Source organism: Engraulis encrasicolus, chromosome 12 (genome assembly GCF_034702125.1).
Source record: "Engraulis encrasicolus isolate BLACKSEA-1 chromosome 12, IST_EnEncr_1.0, whole genome shotgun sequence".
NCBI lineage: Eukaryota > Metazoa > Chordata > Actinopteri > Clupeiformes > Engraulidae > Engraulis > Engraulis encrasicolus.
Window position 1 is genome coordinate 51,647,628 of NC_085868.1, and position 22,500 is coordinate 51,670,127.

General features: G+C 45.4%; 1 long non-coding RNA gene across 1 annotated transcript in view; it reads left to right on the top strand.

The window, feature by feature from the left end:
- The window catches only part of LOC134459924 (uncharacterized), a 55,451-nt gene extending 33,051 nt beyond the window's left edge, over window positions 1–22,400 (top strand). Inside the window, exons 2-3 of the long non-coding RNA XR_010036902.1 lie at window positions 10,814–10,938; window positions 22,328–22,400. This is a non-coding gene — a long non-coding RNA (uncharacterized LOC134459924). The remainder of the gene's footprint in view (window positions 1–10,813; window positions 10,939–22,327) is intronic.
- The last annotated feature ends 100 nt before the right edge of the window (window positions 22,401–22,500 follow it).

A 22,500-nucleotide genomic window follows, 5' to 3' on the forward strand; every position in this document is an offset into this window, starting at 1 on the left:
TTTAAAGCCATAGCAGCATCTCAGTCTCACTCCTGCCAGATCCTGCTGATTTTTCCTCTTTCCTCCATTGTGTGTGTGCGTGTGTGTGTGTGTGTGTGTGTGTGTGTGTGTGTGTGTGTGTGTGTGTGTGTGTGTGTGTACACATGCATTCGTGCATTAGCTTGTGTGTGCGCGTGTATGTGCTTGTGTGCGTGCAAGCGTGCCTGTGTATATGTGGGAGAGTGTGTGCAGTATATGATATGTCTGTGTCTATTGGCACAGACACAACTTCATATGACTTCAATTTATGTGTGTGTGTGCGTGCCTGTGTGTCTGCGTGTGTGTCTTTGCACACTTCTAGTCTGACTTCAATTTAGCTTGTGTGTGTGTGTGGGCAGTATGCATGTGTGTGTGTGTGGGTAGCATGTGTGTGTGTGTGTGTGTGTGTTTGCTATACTGTGTCTTGAATTTCAGTGTGTGCTTGTGTTTATGGGATTGTGCGTGTGTGTTGTGTGCGTGTGTGTTGTGTGCGTGCGTGCGTGCGTGCGTGCGCGCGGGCGTGTGTGTGTGTGTGTGTGTGTGAGTGGGAGGTAAGACACACATTATGTCAATATCACCCTGCTCTACTGAGAAGAGCTTTTAAAAGAGTAGTGTGTGTGTGTGTGTGTGTGTGTGTGTGTGTGTGTGTGTGTGTGTGTGTGTGTGTGTGTGTGTGTGTGTGTGTGTGTGTGTGTGTGTGTGTGTGTGTGTGTGTGTGTGTGGCTCGGAAAAGATAATTGATTTTAGAATTATTCTCTACACTCTCAACTCTCTCTACACACAAACACGCATGCACACACACACACACACACACGCAAATACACTCATGCACGCACATATGCACACCCACACCCACACCCACACCCACGCTCTCTCTCTCTCTCTCTCTCTCTCTCTCTCTCTCTCTCTCTCTCTCTCTCTCTCTCTCTCTCTCTGTGCGTGTGTGTGCTCATGATCATGTGAATATTTGCATAATCTTCTTTGCTTGTTTCAGCGTGCGTGCGTGCGTGCATCCGTGTGTGTGTGTGTGTGTGTGTGTGTGTGTGTGTGTGTGTGTGTGTGTGTGTGTGTGTGTGTGTGTGTGTGTGTGTGTGTGTGTGTGTGTGTGTGTCTGTGTGTCTGTGTGTCTGTGTGTGAATGTATGTAACCTGATGCTGTGGTTCTTTCTGAGAGGACCTGGCTGCCCTTGAGATTTGTGTGTGCATGTGTGTGTGTGTGTCTGTGTCTGTGTGTGCATGTGTGTGTGTGTGTGTGTGTGTGTGTGTGTGTGTCTGTGTCTGTGTGTGTATGTGCATGTGTGTGTGTGTGCATGTGTGTGTGCAAATCTCCCTGTGGCAAGTATGTGTGTGTGCATAATAGAGTGTGTGTTTGTTTGTGGTTGTGGTGGTGTGGGTGTATGATCACACATGCACACAGACACACAACACACAACCCCAACACACACTCGATGGGATGCATTTGACTTGTAGATGCTGTTTCCTTCTTGCAAAACCCTGCTCCACTTTTGTGTGTGTGTATTGATCGATCATACATGTATATACAGTGTGTGCGGTATGATTACCAATTAGCTCAATTTGCTTGTAATATCTGACTGATTAAATGGGTAGGCACCAGGACGTTGTGTTGCCAATTTATTGACTTTGTCGCTAGGTTTACAGACTTTTTGACGTCCCTGGCGACTAAAAAACTCATCTAGCGACTTTAGCTGCTTTTTGGTGTATCTGGCGACTTATTAAAACACGCATTTTCAATGACAATATCGTTATGTTTCAACATAATTGTAACTCTGCGCTGCCATCAGAAGCGTTTCCCATGGTTAAGCAGGGCTGCGGATTAGCTCTGATCTCCAAACTGTTGCACTGACCATTTTTAATGTGAACGACGGCATGTGGCCTCATTTTATAGGGATCGTAATGTCCTGACGTCATCTAGCTACTTCTAGCAACTTTTCAGTGAGCCAATAGCGACTTTTGCTGATTCTTGCTTTTGCAACACTTCCCAGGACGTAGTGTGGATTAGTGATGTTGTACAGCTAGGGGCGTTCCTAGGGGTTGGCCAAACGGGCGACTAGGAACGACCAACGCAGTTCGACCTTTCACCTTGTTTACAGCTTGATAATGGACCACTAAAACAACAAGGTTGCCTTAGGACACATACTGTGTGTGTGTATGTTTTTGTTGATGACTGGTAACAAAGTCTACAGCAGCAGGCATCCAAGCAGGCAGGCGCGAGGCCAACTGTGCCAGTGAACCTTCATTGCTGCACTGTATGCTACTACCACAGCTGCTGCTGTGCAAAATAACAATGTGAGAAAATTACAACTGCATCCCCCCGAACTTCACACCATAAAAAAGTTATTAAAAAACGGTTTAGGAGTATTAAAGAACATCAGAGCCTGTGGTGCGATAAAAACTAGAGGCAAGGCCAGATAAATAAGCTAACAATTAGCAGAGTTCACAAGAGCATACAGTATGGCTGTGATGCACAAGGAGACAGAATTTAATAGACTTTATTGTCATGCAAGCATGAAATATGTCTCACTGTATAAAAACATAAATGGATATTCATTCTATTGCTCAAAATATGAAAATATACATGCATCATTGCATACATTCCCACCCTCTAATCACCCATACCAGCATACACGTCATACACAAGTCAGGTACCAGATTCAATGAATGATTTTTTGGACGAAAATATAAATCAATATCGTTATATTTTTCGCATGCTGCATTTTCCGTCATTGTCGTCAGGGGAAAAACAATCGTTAACGATAATTATGACGAAAATATTTCGTCACGAAATTAACACTGATCCAATCTCTAGTTTTTTGTTACAGCTGCCTAGCTTTTGCATTGCTAGGTACAACTAGGTGGATGCTGGGTTGGGCAGCCGAGGCCTAATGGTAAGAGAGGTGGTCTTAAGATCAGAGGGTTGCAGGGTTGCATCCAGGGGGTCAGGATTTGGCTGATTAGCTTCGCCGATTAGCAAGGCACTTCCTCGTCGCAATTCAGCCACCACTTCGCTCAAAGAGGGTGGACGAGATTGGTGGGTGCGCGAGTTTAGTGTTGGGCACACATACCTATACAGATGTGTGGCTGAGTAAACTGGCGCCGAAAACTCATCTTTGAAGCTGAAAAATTAGTTCAATTTTGGCTGAATTCACTAGCCTTTCATTTCCCATTGAAATGACTGGAGGCGGGACTTATTCACTCTCTCCAGTTCTTATACTACCTCCATGGTTGCATCCCACCACTTCCACTCCCTGCTCCTCCATCCATGGCTGAAGTGCCCTTGAGCAAGGCACCTAACCCCACACTGCTCCAAGGACTTTAACCAATACCCTGTAAATACCCTGTAAGTTGCTTTGGATAAAAGTGTCAACTAAATTAGATGCAATGTATATATGTAAAGGCTCAGAATAACTTGCAGTGTCTTGTCTCATCAGTCTCCTCTCTTCATCTCTGTTCTACTCCTCTTCTCTTGTTATCGCTCTCCTCCTTCCTTCACTCCTTCCCCCTAATCACCCTCTCCTCTCCTCTAGTTATCATCTCCTCTCCTGTTTTCACTCTTATCACTCCTCTCATCATCTCCTCCCCCCTCCTCACCCTCTAATCATCCTTTCTCCTCTTTTCACTCCTCCTCATCATATGCTCTCATCTCTATCTTACCATTCTCTCCTCCTCTCCTCTCATCCTCATTCTCTCCTCCTGTCCTCCTCTGCCTCCCCTCTCTCATCCTCATCTTCTCCCCTCATCCAAAGAGCTCTGTAGTGGACTGGTTTGTCCTGTGGCCAAACATCTCAAGGTCTGTCAGAAAAGGATGAGGCACCAGCTAACCAAAACCTCCCAGCCAGAACACGGTCCAAAGCCTTCTAGCCAGAACACGGTCCAAAGCCTTCCAGCCAGAACACGGTCCAAGTCTCCTAGCCGGAACGCGGTCCAAAGCTTGCAAGCCAGAATCCTTTTTCTGCTTCCTCAAAACCCTCTGGACCCACAAACACAACAGCAATGCTTTCGAATCCGCTGCAGCCATGTTTAGTTTTTTTCTTTTTATCCTACCACCCCCTCCTCATTTTACTCGGTTTCCAGCAGCCTCTGCCTCTATTTGTTGTAATCACATTAAGCGAATGTATGATTTAATTAAAACAACAAAAAATGACACAAGAATTAAATGGCTCTCTCTGCATTTCCATTTTCCCTGTGACTTGATAATCTGTTATTGAATGAAGCAGGGAGAGAGAGAGGGCTGTTTGGTTAAATCATTTGGCATCGGGGTGATGCTGCATTATTATGGACTAATTGATGCCCTCCCAATCAGCACGTTCCAGTCAATTATAGCTGACTAGATTAATACCTGACCCCCATTAGGGAGAGAGGAAGAGGAGAGAGAGAGAGTGAGAGAGAGAGAGAGAGAGAGAGAGAGAGAGAGAGAGAGAGAGAGAGAGAGAGAGAGAGAGAGAGAACAGAGACAAATGAAGAGAACCTATCTATCTATCTATCTATCTATCTATCTATCTATCTATCTATCTATCTATCTATCTATCTATCTATCTATCTATCTATCTATCTATCTATCTATCTATCTATCTATCTATCTATCTATCTGTCTATCTATCTACCATTCTAAACGAAGATTCTACGCACATCTAAGTTCTTGTTGTGCTCCAAAAATCGCTTCAAACATATGTTACAAACATATGAAAAATCATTTTAAAAAGGTGTTATTTCTACACTATTACCACACTGTTGTGATAATAACATTACTATAATGTTTTCTTTCACTGGGGGTGGGGCCATCTCAAAAGGGGGCCGGGTGTCGGAGGGGGTGTTGCCAGGGGGCGCAACTCATTGTAGGACCGCCACAGTTCAGAGGGTTCCCATTGTGCTGAGAGTCAGCATCGGCATCTGGGGTGCGCAGCGTGTGTGTGTGTGTGTGTGTGTGTGTGTGTGTGTGTGTGTGTGTGTGTGTGTGTGTGTGTGTGTGTGTGTGTGTGTGTGTGTGATTACAGGCGTCTGGGGTGCGCAGTACTCCATGTGGAGTGTGTGTGTGTGTGTGTGTGTGTGTGTGTGTGTGTGTGTGTGTGTGTGTGTGTGTGTGTGTGTGTGTGTGTGTGTGTGTGTGTGTGTGTGTGTGTGTGTGTGTGTGTCATAACAGGCGTCTGGGGTGCGCAGTACTCCATGTGGAGAGCCCACAGCCTTTTGTTTTGGCCTTTCATGCTACCAGATGTCACCTCACACCACAGACGGCTGCCTGCCTGTGTGTGTGTGTGTGTGTGTGTGTGTGTGTGTGTGTGTGTGTGTGTGTGTGTGTGTGTGTGTGTGTGTGTGTGTGTGTGTGACACCTCAACATCATGCAGACTACGCATCTAGGGTGCTTTATTTTGTTGCTCCATCATCATCAAACACACGCACGTGCACGCACACACACACACACACACACGCACGGGCCGCACGCCCACGCACGCACACACACACACACACACACACACACAGTGTGTGAAGCAACAGTAGTCAGGTAAATAGTGAGAGTCTGAGCGAAAACAACAGCAAGAGCCCTGTGCATTACCCAGCATGCAACAGCAAGAGCCCTGCACACTGCAAGGCCCGGCATGCATCATGATGAGGAAAATATAAACACGTCATGTTGAACTGCAGGAGAGACCGGTGTCACTCAGCACAGGGGGTGGGAAACTCCTGCATGTGGTGTGTGTGCGCACAAATGGGGGATGTTAGCAGTGGCATTTTGGGGATAGCTGCTGAAAAAAGGGTGTCGTGGGGGGCATGTGGAACTTCCGGCTGCCTTACTAGGCTATAGAGGCTATATTATACAGGGCCATTATTATCACATGATGTTGAAGGTGAAGCATTTGCAGATTAACATGTCAACAGTACATTGTGACATTTGATTTTCAAAGGACCTTCAAAAAGGGCATTTTTGTCCATTGGGGCAAATCGGCAGGTGCTTTAGCACCACTTCGTCCCTCTCTGTGCACACCTATGGATGTTAGGCGCAACAAGACGCATCTGGGCTGTTACTACAGCGGCTACTGTGGAGCATGCAGTGCGGTTGTTCTGTGAAACCCTCCCACAGCGGGGTACAGTGGAGCTTCCAGAAAAGATGGGTCGATCAAATCCTAAATATTCAACTAGCCAAAATGCCGCCTTCAGCTGATACGTTGGCCATGGCAAAAATATGCTATTCAAGCCTCGGACATTTCCGAGACAACCACCGCGCACACACTGCCTGTAAAACCTGTCAGAATTCATTGATATTGGCCATGTGCTAGGCTGCAACTGTCCACAAGCCTTATCTTGCGATCTGACAATGTGCTGACAGATCTGTCCGCTAATAGCGTAATTTCCATGGGCAGCCAAGACAGTTTTCCACGCTAAATCGGGACAGAAGTTGCGCCTGTGCTTTCCACCGAGTTGCCCAGACTGAGGACTTTCGCTGAGCTGGCCAGACATACCCCTCCCCCAAACGGGAACAGCCTCCTGACGGAGAGAGAGAGAGAGAGAGAGAGAGAGAGAGAGAGAGAGAGAGAGAGAGAGAGAGAGTGTGTGTGTTAAGGTGGAATTTTATCACTTGTGAAGATAATATTTAAGGTGGAATTCCGCTTTCGTGTTGCCGCTTCACAAAGTGGCAGCTCAACAATATTGGCAGTTTAGCGCTGTCTCAGAAAACTTCGAGGATTCTAATGCGCTTGTCAGCAGGACAGCTCGCTCGCACGGCGACTTTAGGCTACCGAGCGAAAAGAAAACCAACCCTGTGATTGTTTTGTTTAGTAGACCGCTTTTGGAATACGCCTCCGCTCCAGTCAGTCTTGTAGGCAAACGGGTAAGAATGTCTTTGTTTTGGTCTTGTTTTAAAAATCCTTTCCTTCCTACCTCCAAACAACCGTGCGCCACTGAACATAAACACAAACGCACGCGACCGCAACAATCACAACACTGCCTATTCCACCACATCGGTATGCGGTTGTAGCCTATTTCTGCATTCTTATATCCCTCTCAGCGCTGTAATTAGACTTGCATACCTCCTGGTAACTAACTACACGCATGGGCCACACATTCAGCTCAGCATAAGAATCCAGTGTTTTGGGGGGTAGGCTATAATGAACACCGTATGTCTATGCTGCGCTTAGTGCGCTATCATGCTTCTTCAGCTCTTTCTTGTGTATGCCAGTGACATACACTATTCTGCCCTGCAAAAGACGAAGTGTAACTGTAACCAACATTGGAACTGAGAACAATGCCTTCAGAACCTTGGTATTGGGTTGGATATTACTGCTAATTTGACAACATTTCCAAAGCTGAACTTATTTGGACCACAAGGCTTTGTCACAAGATAGAGGAGGTGTTATGAAAGCCCCTTTCTGTCTAAACTCAATTTTGACAAAATATGTAGGCCTAGTTAGTGCACTATGTAATGCCTTTGTAGGGCAGTATTGTTGAAATCCAAAGTCAGGAAGAAATTACTGAAATTCAAGTCTGCTGAGATTCTGTGACTGTCCCTGCTGCTGTTTAATTCACCATGGCCTCTTGATGGAATAGGCTACAGTAATCAAGCTATATGAATTATGAAATATTAAAATATTAAAAAGGTGGTGGGCTAGTCATGTCAGGTGTGGTACTCTGTATTACTATTTTACAACATGTCATCTTGCCCTAAGTCACATGATCTGTTTTATCTGTTTTCACAATGATCCGGTAACAGTTGCAATCATTTGCACGTTATTTTAGATAGCGGCCTAAATTGAGCTCACAGGGTATTGGCTACAGTCCCTGGAGCAATGTTGGGTTAGGTGCCTCTAGTCGCTCAAGGGCACTTCAGCCATGGGTGGAGGTGTAGGGAGTGGAAGTGGTGGGATTCGAACCCGCAACCCTTTGATTTTAAGCCCATCTCCTTAACCATAGGTCACGGCTGCCCAAACAAACAGCACCATCATGCAGTGAGCTACACTCTTCTCCATGCATTGGCCGTATCATTTGTTATCACGCAAACACCTTCCATGGTTGGAACACTGCTGAACACTGGTAGTGTCATATGAGCATTGCCTATGGCCTATGGCAGTGGTGCTCAAACTGTGGTACGTGTACCACTGGTGGTACTTGAGACATCTCTGGTGGTACTTGGAAGAATTCATTTTTTGTGCATTGATTTGAATGCTGATCAAGTTGTTGCAGTTGAAAATGTTTCTTTGGTCTCACATTTTGTAATATTGAACTGTATTCATCTGAAAACACAATGCAGAATAATACTAGGCAAGCAAGAAAGAAATAATAATACTAGACAAGCAAGAAATTTAAAAACAAACTTGTACTGAATGTGACCGTAGCTGTTGATGCCGTTATTAACCTCTCCTGTAGCCTTTTGACTGGCAAAAGTGAATATGGAAGGCCTTTGCTGCGATATTGTAATGTTGGTTGTGAAGGTGGTAATCGGAGAGCTCAATATTTTCTCGGGTGGTACTTCACACAAAAAGTTTGAGAACCACTGCCCTATGGCCTACCTGACAAATCAGACACACCACTCTCATTCACTCACTCATTTACTAGTCAGTGGGCATGACTTGACTAAGTGTGATGTTTGGAAGCTGTGTGTCATCTTTATGTATATTACATCCTGTAAGTAAGTCAGTTGACTCGGTGCAATACCTGTGTGTGTGTGTGTGTGTGTGTGTGTGTGTGTGTGTGTGTGTGTGTGTGTGTGTGTGTGTGTGTGTGTGTGTGTGTGTGTGTGTGTGTGTGTGTGTGTGTGTGTGTCTAATGGGATGGGTTACTGTGTATAATATGTGTTGTGCTCGTTACTCTGAGGACGGAAGGATGTGAAAAGTTTGTTTGTTTGCATGACTGTGTGTTTGCGTGTGTGTGTGTGTGTGTGTGTGTGCACGTTTATGTGTGCACACCTGCGTGAGTGTGTGTGTGTGTGCACACTCTCTCGAATGTGTGTAATGTGTGAATGCGTGTGTGTGTGTGTGTGTGTGTGTGTGTGTGTGTGTGTGTGTGTGTGTGTGTGTGTGTGTGTGTGTGTGTGTGTGTGTGTGTGTGTGCACATGTGTGTGTGTGCTTGTGCATTTCAGAGTGAGTGTTTCAGTCTCATAACTCTGTGTGTTTTCTGTGTGCACTCTCGTATGTCTGTACATTTGTGTGCGTGTGTTTGTGTAAGTGTGTGTGTGTGTGTGTATGTGTGTGTAAGAGAGTGTTTGTGTGTGTGTGTGTGCGAGTGTGCACTTAATGTGTGTGTGTGTAAAGGGGGGTTTAGAGTCGCGCGTTCGCGGGGGTTCTGCACAGAGAATGAGCCACAGCGCCCCCCTGTGCAGCGACAAAACGACCCCTGGCTGCAGTACACGCATGTTTCTCCCAGGCTGAAATGTCCGTGAGCTGAGCTATGCTTGAAGACGGTGATTGGTCAATGCGCTTACGGCAGTCCGGGGGGAACTCAGCCCTGATAGGTCAGTTGTGTTCTATTCTTCTACCCTACCGCGGAGGTTTGAAGGAAAACGAAAAACACGATGCAGATGACTTGGCAGGAAATCACTGGAGTTTACTTGACAGGGAGAAGAGAAACTGTTTTTTATTTCAGTAGTACAACTTCCAAAAAATCAATTAGAAATATCCATAAAAGGCCATCATGGAAATGATATGTTTGTAGTGTGGTAGTAGCAAAGAAGCCTCTTTGTTCTTTTGTAGTGTGGCAGCTAGCTCATTAAAAAAGGGTTCGCTAATGTCCTGTAGAGTTTGAATGGGTTTGGCTGACAGTTGCTAAGCTAGCTGTTAATTAGATAGGCTATCTAATGTATTTAAAAATGGCTTTTGTTTCATTTAACCACCTCAACTGTAAAACATGAATAAAGAGAGACTCTTGTATGCTATCATCCATGTCTAATTACGCCACAACTTTTTAAATTAATAGCAAGAAGCCTCTTTGTTGATACAGTATATAGTACAAGTAGTGTGGCTAGCTAGCTTCTAAAACAGGGTTCGCTAATGTCCTGTAGAGTTTGAATGGGTTTGGCTGACAGTTGCTAAGCTAGCTGTTAATATGGCCATTAGATGTATTGTATTTAAAACGGCTTTTGTTTGGCATTTTAACCACCTGAACTGTAAAACATGAATAAAGAGAGAATCTTGTATGCTATCATTCATGTCTAATTACGCCACAACTTTTTAAATTAATAGCAAGAAGCCTCTTTGTTAGTGGTAGAATTACGTTTCAGGTGGCTAGTCAACTAGCTTTGAGTTTGTAATGACTGATTTAGCTGGCTAGCTACTACTAGGCCCCAGGTGTGAATGGCCATTCATGCTGTCTATTGTCTTTTAAAATGGCGTTTGTCTTGCATTTAATCTCATGTAGTACTTGACCAAAAATAAACTGATGTTGTACCATCTAATTATGCCCCAACTTTTAGAAGTAGGCTACTAGTGGAATATTACGTTTTACATAGCCAGCTGATTAGCTTTGTGATTCATTCTAGGGACTGGGCTCAACTGAATGAGTTAGTTCGCCCCCTGTTGTCACGGAGGTGAATTGACCTCATTAAAATCTCCTCCTCCCCCCCCCCTTGCCCCACTCTTGAATTTTCGGCGGGAAAAAAAACACCACGCCCTTTCGCACGCATTCGCATGTAGGTCGACTATGAGGCAATACCCCCCGCTGACAGTACGTCTATGCTTTACCCCGCAATCGGCACCGCGTGACTATGCATCAGCCTTAAGTGTGTGCATTTCATGAGTGTGTGTGTGTGTGTGTTTCCGTCTCGTAACTCGCCGTGTGTTTTCTGTCTTCTCAGGTGTGTAAACAAACCGGCCGGAGCTGGAGAGTGTGACACATACACACACACGCACACACTGACGACGCCTCGCTCCTCAGATGCGGACCAGCACACAGGCCTCTGAGACCTGAGGGTCGTTTGAGGTAAGACTCATTCACACTCACGCATTCCACACACACACTCTCTCTCTCTCTCTCTCTCTCTCTCTTTCATCCCCCCTCTCTCTTTCACTCAGTCAACACACAATCACACACACGCCGCCTCTTATGCTTACTCTCTGTCTGACTGTCTGTCTGTCTGTCCTGTCTCACTCACACACACAAGCACACACACACGCATTGGCTGCAACTTTGTTGTATTGTACCGTACATGAACAGGTTGGTCCATGTTGTTACCAAAGATTGTAGTGTTAGTGTTGGAGTGTTGCTTGCAGTGTTGGAGTGTTTTTTTTGTGGTCATTTTCGACTTTATTCGACAGGACAGTGTGAGAGGTGGAGAGAGATAGGGAGGGGTCGGCAAAGGGCCTGGGCCGGGAATCGAACCTGGGTCAGCCGCATGGTAGACGAGTGCCCTACCGGTTGGCCACGGCAGGGCCGAGTGTTGGAGTGTTGGAGTGTTGGAGTGTTGGAGTGTTGATTGGAGTGTTGATTGGAGTGTTGGAGTGTTGATTGGAGTGTTGGAGTGTTGATTGGAGTGTTGGAGTGTTGATTGGAGTGTTGGAGTGTTGCTTGGAGTGTTGGAGTGTTGATTGGAGTGTTGATTGGAGTGTTGGAGTGTTGATTGGAGTGTTGGAGTGTTGATTGGAGTGTTGGAGTGTTGATTGGAGTGTTGGAGTGTTGATTGGAGTGTTGATTGGAGTGTTGGAGTGTTGATTGGAGTGTTGATTGGAGTGTTGATTGGAGTGTTGGAGTGTTGATTGGAGTGTTGATTGGTGTGTTGGAGTGTTGATTGGAGTGTTGATTGGAGTGTTGATTGGAGTGTTGGAGTGTTGATTGGAGTGTTGGAGTGTTGGAGTGTTGATTGGAGTGTTGGAGTGTTGATTGGAGTGTTGGAGTGTTGTTCTTCTGCTGTGGGACCATTCTTACAGTATTGTACTGTATTGTACTATAGTGCACTGTACTGTACTGTAGGGCACAATTAATCGAAAAATAATCAAAATCGTGATAAAATAGTGAAATCGAACTCATGATTTTAATCGTGATTTAATCGTGGCAATAGTGACCTACTTTTGAGAGCGTCCTTGAAGCCAGAACATACTGACAGGCTAGTGTTTCTGGCCAGAAATCTGTCCACTTAAGTTTCATGCTATTGCCTTTACATAATTACTGTATTACAATTCATTTTATTTTGCTCATCCCGTATGTAATTCATTCTTGGTTATATTTCATCTTCTTATAATTTTCAAAAAAATCTGCAAAAATCAATAATCGTGATTAATAATCGTGATTATGATTTTGACCAAAATAATCGTGATTATGATTTTTTCCATAATCGTGCAGCCCTACTGTACTGTATTGTACTCTATGTTACTGTACTGTACTGTACTGTGGGAGGGTGCTAGGAGAAATTCTATTGTACCCATTGTACACGGACACACAGAGCGCAGACTTCACACAGAACAGGCGTGTCAAAATCTCACAACCGGAGAGCTTCCTCAAAATGTGATTTTACAGTTAAGAAATTATTTTATGACTTAAAAGTATCGTATAATAAATCATTCTTTGAAATTCCATTCTGGAGCACTCGTCAGAGGTAAAGCAGGACCTACAAGTCTACCTACTGTTTGCACATAGACACATAGAGTTAACTGTTTTCACAACGGAATTCTCTTTTTTGATTGGCTGATTGGGTGACCATTGATTCCGTGGAACCGGTCAAGCGTCCGTGCGGCTATCAGCCAATCAGAATCGAGAACCAGACCGCACAGTGTTAGATGAAAATTTTAGGCCCGGCTAAGTTTTCACACCCACGTAGCGACACATCTATCTTGCTCACAAGAATATGGTGCAGTTGGCATGTTCCTTCAACTTTACAGGTAGGAGGCAACTAAGCCGCCGCCTCGCCATTAACTTTCTAGAACTGGTCACCTCGTTGCCCATTATCCCTTACATCAGGGGTGTCAAACTCAAACTGACTGAGGGCCAAAATCAAAAATTGGAACAAAGTAGCGGGCTAAACTCAATATTTATTTTTTTAAAAAGGACTAAAATATTGTGCATGCATGCACTTCATAGGCCTACTCATAGTTACATTACACTCTTTCCCATCATATATGGTAGTTCAAATGTGCCTGCACATCCTGTGCTTCATTAAATTTCATGTTCTTACGCTATCCATTAGACTAATGGTATATGTGGGCCAAATGTAATACACATTTGAAATGATCTCGCGGGACAAATACAATGACTCCGTGGGCCAGCTTTGGCCCCCGGGCCTGAGTTTGACACCCCTACCTTACATGAATACTGTGTACTAGTAAATTATTATTTGAAATCCTGTTCTGCAGCACTCCTCAGAGTTACACCAGTAGTTATACCACACTACTGTTGCACTCAGAGAAGGAGCTTTTGTGCCCAGTGTTGGCTCTGAAGTACAAAACAAACATAGTTGCTCGGACGGCCATAAACATTTCTCTGGGCGGGCTACGGGGTCTTGTCAGCACCACGGCCAGGGAGGACTACTGAAGTGAAAACTCACATTTATGTTCTTACAATATGCACTCACACAGTACTCATGCTTGAAACACTGTTCTGCATGTGTGATTCTGCCATCTTTATGTCCGTCCATCAGCTTTAGGTGATAATTGGACCCTACAGAGCATGCTTTCAATCAAGAAGCTTTACATTGATCTCAGTATCATATCTCTATCTCTCTCTCACACACACACTCACACACGCACACACGCACACACACGCGCACACACACACACACACGCACACACACCAGTGCTTGACACTAACTTTTTCGCTTACCAGCCATTTTGGCTAGTGGTTTTCCTGACTCACTAGCCATTGGGCCTTTTCACTAGCCATAATTTTCTTAACCATCATATCAGCTTTAATGCTTATATAATAGGCTGTAGGCCCTAATAATGTAATGTAGCTAATATAATATAGGCTAATATAATATAGGCTAATATAATATAATATAATATAATATAATATAATATAATATAATATAATACAGTATAATATAATATGCTATAGGGCCTAATAATTAGAATTGTTAGGCCTATTAACTTGCCCATGCATGCATGAAAGAATAGATTTACTGATCTGAGGAATATAGCCTGACCATGCAGAAACACCAAGCACAGTGTTGTGGAAGGATGTGGAATAACACCTCTTCTTGAATATTTGCTTATAAACGTAGGCTATCCACTAGAAAGCACACACAGATGCGGTAACTACAGAAGGGATATGACTTCCTTTCATTCCGTCTAATAGTGAGTTGTTTAACGGGCGCAAGGTGAGACGGGCACCTGCGAAGGGACATGCAATGGGATGCTTTTGTGCAGTCTGGAAGGCTACTACTGCGCGTTTTTTAAGAATGGTTTGACAGTCGGGAACAACAGCACAAGAAACATGGAGGAATATTAAGGTATGAAGACATAGGCCTACAGGCAAATCAGAAAATAATTTAAACCAAACATTAGGCTATTAATGCCGCATGTGTCCTTGTCTTATCACTGCGCTAATCAGTCTTGAGACTTTCACAAGAGTAAGACAGACTGACGTGTTTTCCTCTCGCTTTGGTCATTTTAATGTCCACTACTACTAAGTATTGTACTAATGACAGATCGCAAAACAGGTCAGTTGAGATGAACTTCGCTACTTTATTTTCACGTGAAGGTTTCCAGTGACATTTCCGAACGCACGCTGATGTCCCGGTAGCTCGCTGTCACTCCTCTTCGCAAGACTAGCTCCTGGCTTGCGTGAGACACAGGTGACACGTGACACAGGTGCTTCATGGGTATTGTAGGCTCGCGAAATCGCATTGTATTGCTTTTGTAGCAAAGACGGTCCGAAGAAAAAAACTACAAAATGCGGTGCCTCATCATTCAGAATAGTAACGGACCCGCCAGAATGGCTAGTGAACCTTCGGTATCTACTAGCCAACGCTGACTTTCACCCGCATTTGGCTACCTGGCGGGTGTTAGTGTTAAGCCCTGACACACACACACACACACACACACACACACACACACACACACACACACACACACACACACACACACACACACACACACACACACACACACACACGCACACACGCACAGTGTAACTCATTATTTCCATCACGTGTGAAGAGGGTAATTGTGGTGCTTCATATGTACATAAGAAATGAGATGATGTGATGTGTGACTTGTCTCCACTACATAGACAATGTATTCAGGGTTCCTGTCTCCCTCTACATAGACAATATCATAGGATATTATATACCAGTGCTGGCTGGTTACTGTATTGAGACAAGAGGGTGTACTGACGTCATAACTAATGATAGACCGATATATATATTGGTATCAGTATCGGGCTGATATTTGCATTTTTGAAGTGTATCGGTATCGGCCGATACGCGTGTGATTTTGGCTGATACGCAATATTTATTATTTTATGTCATTCGACACTTTATCTTTTTATTACTTGATTGTTAGACATTACTTGATTGTTAGAGTGGGTGTTTAAATGTAACACGTTCTACCTCAATTTGATAATGTTAAAGGAATGTTTATTTTTAACTCAAGGAATGTTTATTTTTAACTTTATTTGTCATTTTTTAACCTTTTTTTTTAACCCATATCGGCCCCAAATATCAGGTATTGGAAATTGGGTATTGGCCAAGGGTGATGAAAAAAATAATCGCTATCGCATCAGCCATTAAAAAACCTGTATCGGTCGACCCCTAGTCATAACAGCGTAGTATGGATTGATGGCGAGGGGAGTACATTTTTCCTTCTACAGTCAGTATTGGAAGCATGGTTAAGTGCAATACTCATGAACGGCGTGACGTTTTCCATGTGCGTTACGCCCATTTGTGGGGGAAAACAGGCAATGCAAGTCAATTGGTGTTATTGGGGTTTAATAAACGAAAGATAAGGACCTGTAGACAAGCGTTGTTCACGCGCAACATGCCGAAAACGTGTTGTGTTGCCGGCTGTTCAAATAATATTGCCAAACAGCCGTGCCTGAAGCATGTACTGTGTTCATTTAGGGTAGCCGATGTAGCATGTAAGTTGATGAGACATTCGGTTTGTTTTCACCCATAAAGGGGCGTAACGCACATTTAGGAGAAAAGTACCCGGATGGTCGTTCATGCGTATAGCCACTTCTGCGAGGGTCGGAGTGTGGAACAGGTCATAGGACAGCGTGAATGTTTGTCAGCTGTCCTTAATTACCCCCAGCAATTACTGCTGACCAACAGCTGCAGTTAATTTGGCCACACACTGAACACTGACAACCGGATATCCTCTTTCAGATTTTGCGGAGTACGGAAATGTTTGTCGCACCCACTGACCATGCGCAAGGGAGTTAATTTTCCATCCACTCGTGTCCTCAGGCCACGCCCCCGTACTACACCGTGGCCAATGCATTTACCCCCCGAGAGATTGTTCTTCTGTGTCGAGTTTCTTTGATTGAAACTGAATTAAAATGTGTCACCAGGGCCCTGCCGTAGCGGTAACGGTAGGGCACTGAGTTGCCAGGGTATTTTTTTCTCCTGCTAGGTGTAAACGCAACATGTGGATAAAAAAAATCCTCCATTGTAACAAATGCGTTTCAGCCCCCTAAACAGGATAGATTTTTCTCCTGCTTTTTAAACCTGGATTTTTAAATATCTGCTACGTGGAAACGGAAGGCCAAAACCAATGCAAAACCAATACAAGCAGGAGAGAAAAATATCCACATATAAAAATATCCAGCTACGTGGAAACAGCACCTGAGTTGCCAAGCTGGCGGCAACCCGGGTTCGATTCTGGCCTGGGTCATTTGCCAGTCCTTCCCCATCTCTCTCCCTCCCCTCTCGTTTCCTGTCCCTCTCTCACTGTCCTCTCACAAAAAAGGCACAAAAGCCCTAAAAAATATCTTTAAAAACAAAAAGAGATGTGTCACCAGCAGGCTTCTGTCCATATTGAGAGACTACTATGGGTTCCAGCTGTAGAGAGAGAGTGCATACAGCGTCACTCTACCATGCCAGAGACAGAGAGACAGAGGAAGGGAGAGAGAGAGAGACCTGGTTGCCTGTTCCTCACTTCACCTTGCCAGGCTGAGAGAGAGAGAGAGAGAGAGAGAGAGAGAGAGAGAGAGAGAGAGAGAGAGAGAGAGAGAGAGAGAGAGAGAGTCGCCAGGCTGCCTATTCTCCACTCCACCACTCCATGCCCATGGAGAGGTCCTGTGATGCCAGGCGGGTATACGTGTGATGCCAGGCGGGTATACGTGTGATGCCAGGCGGGTATACGTGTGATGCCAGGCGGGTATACTACATGCCAGGCGGGTATACATGTGATGCCAGGCGGGTATACGTGTGATGCCAGGCGGGTATACGTGTGATGCCAGGCGGGTATACGTGTGATGCCAGGCGGGTATACTACATGTGATGCCAGGCGGGTATACTACATGTGATGCCAGGCGGGTATACTACATGTGATGCCAGGCGGGTATACTACATGCCAGGCGGGTATACTACATGTGATGCCAGGCGGGTATACTACATGTGATGCCAGGCGGGTATACTACATGCCAGGCGGGTATAGGTGTGATGCCAGGCGGGTATACTACATGCCAGGCGGGTATAGGTGTGATGCCAGGCGGGTATAGGTGTGATGCCAGGCGGGTATACTACATGCCAGGCGGGTATAGGTGTGATGCCAGGCGGGTATACGTGTGATGCCAGGCGGGTATACGTGTGATGCCAGGCGGGTATACTACATGTGATGCCAGGCGGGTATACTACATGCCCAGATGCCAGGCGGGTATACGTGTGATGCCAGGCGGGTATACGTGTGATGCCAGGCGGGTATACGTGTGATGCCAGGCGGGTATACTACATGCCCAGATGCCAACAGCCCGGGTCCTAATCAGTTTGTTGCCCTGCAGCTGGCTGTGTGTATGTGTGTGCGTGCGTGCGTGCGTGTGTGTGTGTGTGTTTGTGTGTGTATCTTTGAGTTTGTCGGATTGTGTGTGATTTTGTGTGTCTGTGTGTGTGTGTGTGTGCATGCAGGGGATTGTGTGTATCATTGTGAGAGTGTGTGTGAGAGTGAATGCATGCAAATGTGTGGATTGGCACGAGTGACTGTGTGTGTGTCTGTGTCTCTGTGTGTGTGTGTACGTGTGATTGTGTGTTTGAGAGTGTGAGACAGATTGCATGTTCTTGGATGTCTGTCTGTGTGTCATGTGCATTGATAACTGCATTTGTGTGTGTGTGTGTGTGTGCGTGCGTGCGTGTGGACACGTCTGTGCATGTGTGTGCATGAATGTGTGCATGCATGTGTATGTGTGTGTGTGTGTGTGTGTGTGTGTGCGTGTGTGTTTGAGAGTGTGAGACAGATTGCATGTTCTTGGATGTCTGTGTGTGTGTCACGTGCATGGATAACTGCATTTGTGTGTGTGTGTGAGCGTGCGTGCGTGTGGACACGTGTGTGCATGAATGTGTGTGTGTGTGTGTGTGTGTGTGTGTGTGTTTGCATCATCATTTGTGTATGTAATCTCCGTCACGCTCTCGTGTACACACCGCTGCTGCCAATGTCATTACCCTGCACACACGCACACACACACGCACAGCCACACACACACACACACACACACACACACACACACACACACACACACACACACACACACACGCTCGCACGCACGAACACACACACACACACACACACACACACACACACACACACACACACACACACACACACACACCCTGCATGCCAGCTGGTACAGAGGCCCTGCCAAGAGACAACACACACACCAAGCAGCCGTGAAGGAGGAGTGGGAGTGTGTGTGTGTGTGTGTGTGTGTGTGTGTGTGTGTGTGTGTGTGTGTGTGTGTGTGTGTGTGTGTGTGTGTGTGTGTGTGTCTGCAGGCGTGTTTGTGTGTTTGTGTGTGGCTTTGTGTATATTTTTGGGCATGTGTGTCTCTGGTGTGTCTGTAGTATGTGTGCTTGGTGTGTGTGTGTGTGTGTGTGTGTGTGTGTGTGTGTGTGTGTGTGTGTGTGTGTGTGTGTGTGTGTGTGTGTGTGTGTGTGTGTGTGTGCGTGTGTGTGTGTGTGTGTGTGTCACAGTGAGGTGAGGCTGGGTGTGTGGGGAGATTTTGGGTGTTTATTTTGGCTGGAGATCCTCAGTCACGTCTGGCAACCCTGTAGCCTGATTATCATCGACTTTCAAATCTCTTTGAGACTTCTTCTGACCAAGAGCATAACAATTTACATTTCCCAAACAGCATTTCCCAAATGGCCTTCCTTGGTTTGGCTAATGATTGTTTGCTTCGCTACAAAGTGGGAGGAGTTCCCGTATTTGCGGGAACTCAGAAAGTACTTGCATTGACTCTTGACCTGACTGGTAGCAATGCTGAAGCTGTTGCATCACTAGGAGGGCACTACCTGGCTAGCAACCCAGCTGCCTAGCTGCCTAGCTGCCTGTCTGCCTGAGCTCCCATCTACACGGCCATGCTACTACCCAGGTAGCAAAGTTTATCTGGCCCATTGTTGGCCCGATCCTTTTTTGGCGAGTGCTGACAGTCGGCCCAATTCTGACTTTGTCCGCGGCCCAATAATGGCCCTATTACCGTATGCTGACAGTGTCGGCTCAGTGTTGGCTCAGTTACTGCATGAGACTGACAGTTATTTTCAGTGTTCTATGAAGTGTTGGCTGAGTCACGGTAACCAGTATTCCAGCCGAGCCGACTCTCAGCCGACAGTGCCGACATTCTGCCAAGATCGGGCCGACTGTTCTTGCTACCTGGGTAATGTGTGGTGTAGGAGCCGCATTGACGTTTATTTTGCACTCTTGAACTCATATTTTGTTGTTTTCTGTGTTTCGCGAGACTGCACCCTCTACAGGTGGTGAAAGGTGCCACCGTGATCGCATAAATGGATGCCAATTGCGCATGACTGGAGGAGAGCAGGCCGCAGGATACAGTCATTTGACCTCGCTCGTCACTCTTTAACCTGAATTAAATATACTCTGCCTACCTGCATTAAGATTAGCTTTGCTCTGCAGTTGTGTAATTCAAAGACTTTAATCATTTTGCATCCCAATGCATCCTTTTGTTTGTATTTATTTTTATTTGTAATAAAACCTGTAATCATTATGGACAAAACCATCTCCTTGGAGAGTGTGAGTCTGACACTATGAAACCTGCCTCCTCATCTCTGGGCAAAATGGATAGGACAAACACCTGTTTTTACCAGTACATGTGGTAGTTAACTGGAGCTAACATAGCGCGTCTAATGTGTGCTAGTCTGCTAGCATCAGCTCCTGCTTACTATGGCTAACTAGCTGATGCTGCTACTCCTTATCATGAAAATGCTAATGCTATTATGTTAGTAGACTGCTACTGGCCATTTTGCTGCTGATGCTTGCTCTCCTAATACGCATGAACGGCGTGACGTGTGCCATGTGCGTTACGCCCTTTTTTGAGGCAAAACATTGGGGGGAAAGTCAATGCAAGTTAATTTGTGTTGTTGGGAAAGAATAAACGAAAGACAAGGATCTGTAGACTAACGTTGTGCACGCTCAACATGCCAAAAACGTGTTGTGTTGCCAGCTGTTCAAATAATATTGCCAAATAGCCGTGGTTGAAGCATGGACTGTGTTCATTTAGGCTAGCCGATGTAGCATGTAAGTTAATGAGAAATTCGGTTTGTTTTCCCCGAAAAAGGGGCGTAACGCACATTCACAAGCAAACGTATGGGGTTTTGCTCCTACTCTACTGCTAGCTCTGTCTCTGTCTCTGTCTCTCTTTCTCTCTCTCTCCCCGTCTGTATGTTATGGTACCATATCCTAGTGCTTATTTAATTTGTACACGCACAAACACAAAACATAAAAAGACGTGTGGACTTTCCTCCCGTCCAGAGAGTAATTTCTTTCTCATCTCTGTCTTGTCTGTCTGTCAGCCAGTCTATCTATCTGTCTGTCTCTCTGTCTCTCTTTCTGTCTGTCTGCTTTTTCTGCCTGAGCCTGTCTACCTCTCTAGCCGTCTGTTATACTCTGCGTTTCTAGGCGTACGTCCGTTCGCTGTTACGTGACAAAAAATGACGTCACGCCAACCCCCCCGGTCGCAAGCTCAAAATTCTTGCCGGGCGCGAGTTCGTGTGCAGGGGAATTTTTCTGACGCGGCACATTGGCCACAAGGCCGATGACTACAGTTGCCTCACAAAATGTAGTGTATAGTTGCCTAGGACCCTACATCATTTTGAGGATAGCACAATATCTTGAAGCTATTTTATCGTCTTCCTAAAATGTTTTTCTGTGTAGCAATTGTTTACTTTTTTCAGTAAAGCATGTTGTGTTTCACGATCTATTTGAAAAACTCTGCAGCCAGAACAATGCTCTCACATAGTCTTGGAATGATCTGGCAATGTAGGCCTAGGCTACAACAAAAATCTATGTTTTATTTTGATAAGTCACAAGTCACACTTTCAGTAGACCTACAGCACGTTGTGCTTGGCTATCTGTTTTTTTCGCTGGACGCCCGACCATTTCTGCCGTTTCTCTCATGAACAGCAGAGGGCACACTTCTGAAAATACAAGATGAATACAAATGGCGCGCAAGGCTCATGTTGAGTATGAATGGTCTGCCGCATTCGATGACGTCATTAATGGTTCTCGAGCCAAATGGCGCGAAGTACACACGTGAAGTATGCCGAGCCCTTTAGTCTGTCAGTCAGTCAGTCCGCCTGTCTGTGTCTCTTAAGCGGCATACGCACACAAAGCTAGCTTTTCGCTTGCTCGCCTACTCGCCTCTCTTTCATGGAACGTTCGCTGAAAGTTCCCGCAGCTTTAACTGCCAATGAACAGGCGAGAAGTACCGAACTTTGCATTCCAATTGGTTATTCGCTTACTCGCCTCGCTCGAAGATAAAATATTTTCAACTCGGGATCCGCCCACATCGCATCGCTTGTACAGTACTCGCCTACTCGCCTGCTCGTCTCGCTGGAACACATCGACATTCTATTGACTTCATTCGCTGAGCGAGTAACTAGTATGTCTGTATGAGCACTGTCTATGTCCATACTGTCTTAAGTCCATGTATAAGTACTGTCTATGTCTATACTGTCTATGTCCTTACCTAGATTAGTCTATGTCTGTATGGGAAAGCAAGAAATGTAATTTCAAATTCTTTGTATGACCAGTGCATGTAAAGAAATTGACAATAAAACCTACTTGACTTGACTTGACTTGATGCACAGTCGTCATCAGGGCCAGGGTTGCCAGATGTCATCTATTGAGTTCATTTGCTGAGCGAGTAACTAGTAGCGACGTGTGTGTACGACCCTTAATCCTCCACATCTGTCTCTCTTCCTCTTCTTCTTGTCCAGATTGGAGTGAGACAGGAGAGGAGTGAGACAGGAGAGGAGTGAGATATCTCTTCACTACTACCGCCATGGCACACACTCACTGGGAGCTATGGTGACACACTGGGATATGGTGAGTTACACACACACACACACGCGCACACACACACACACACGCACGCGCACACACACACACA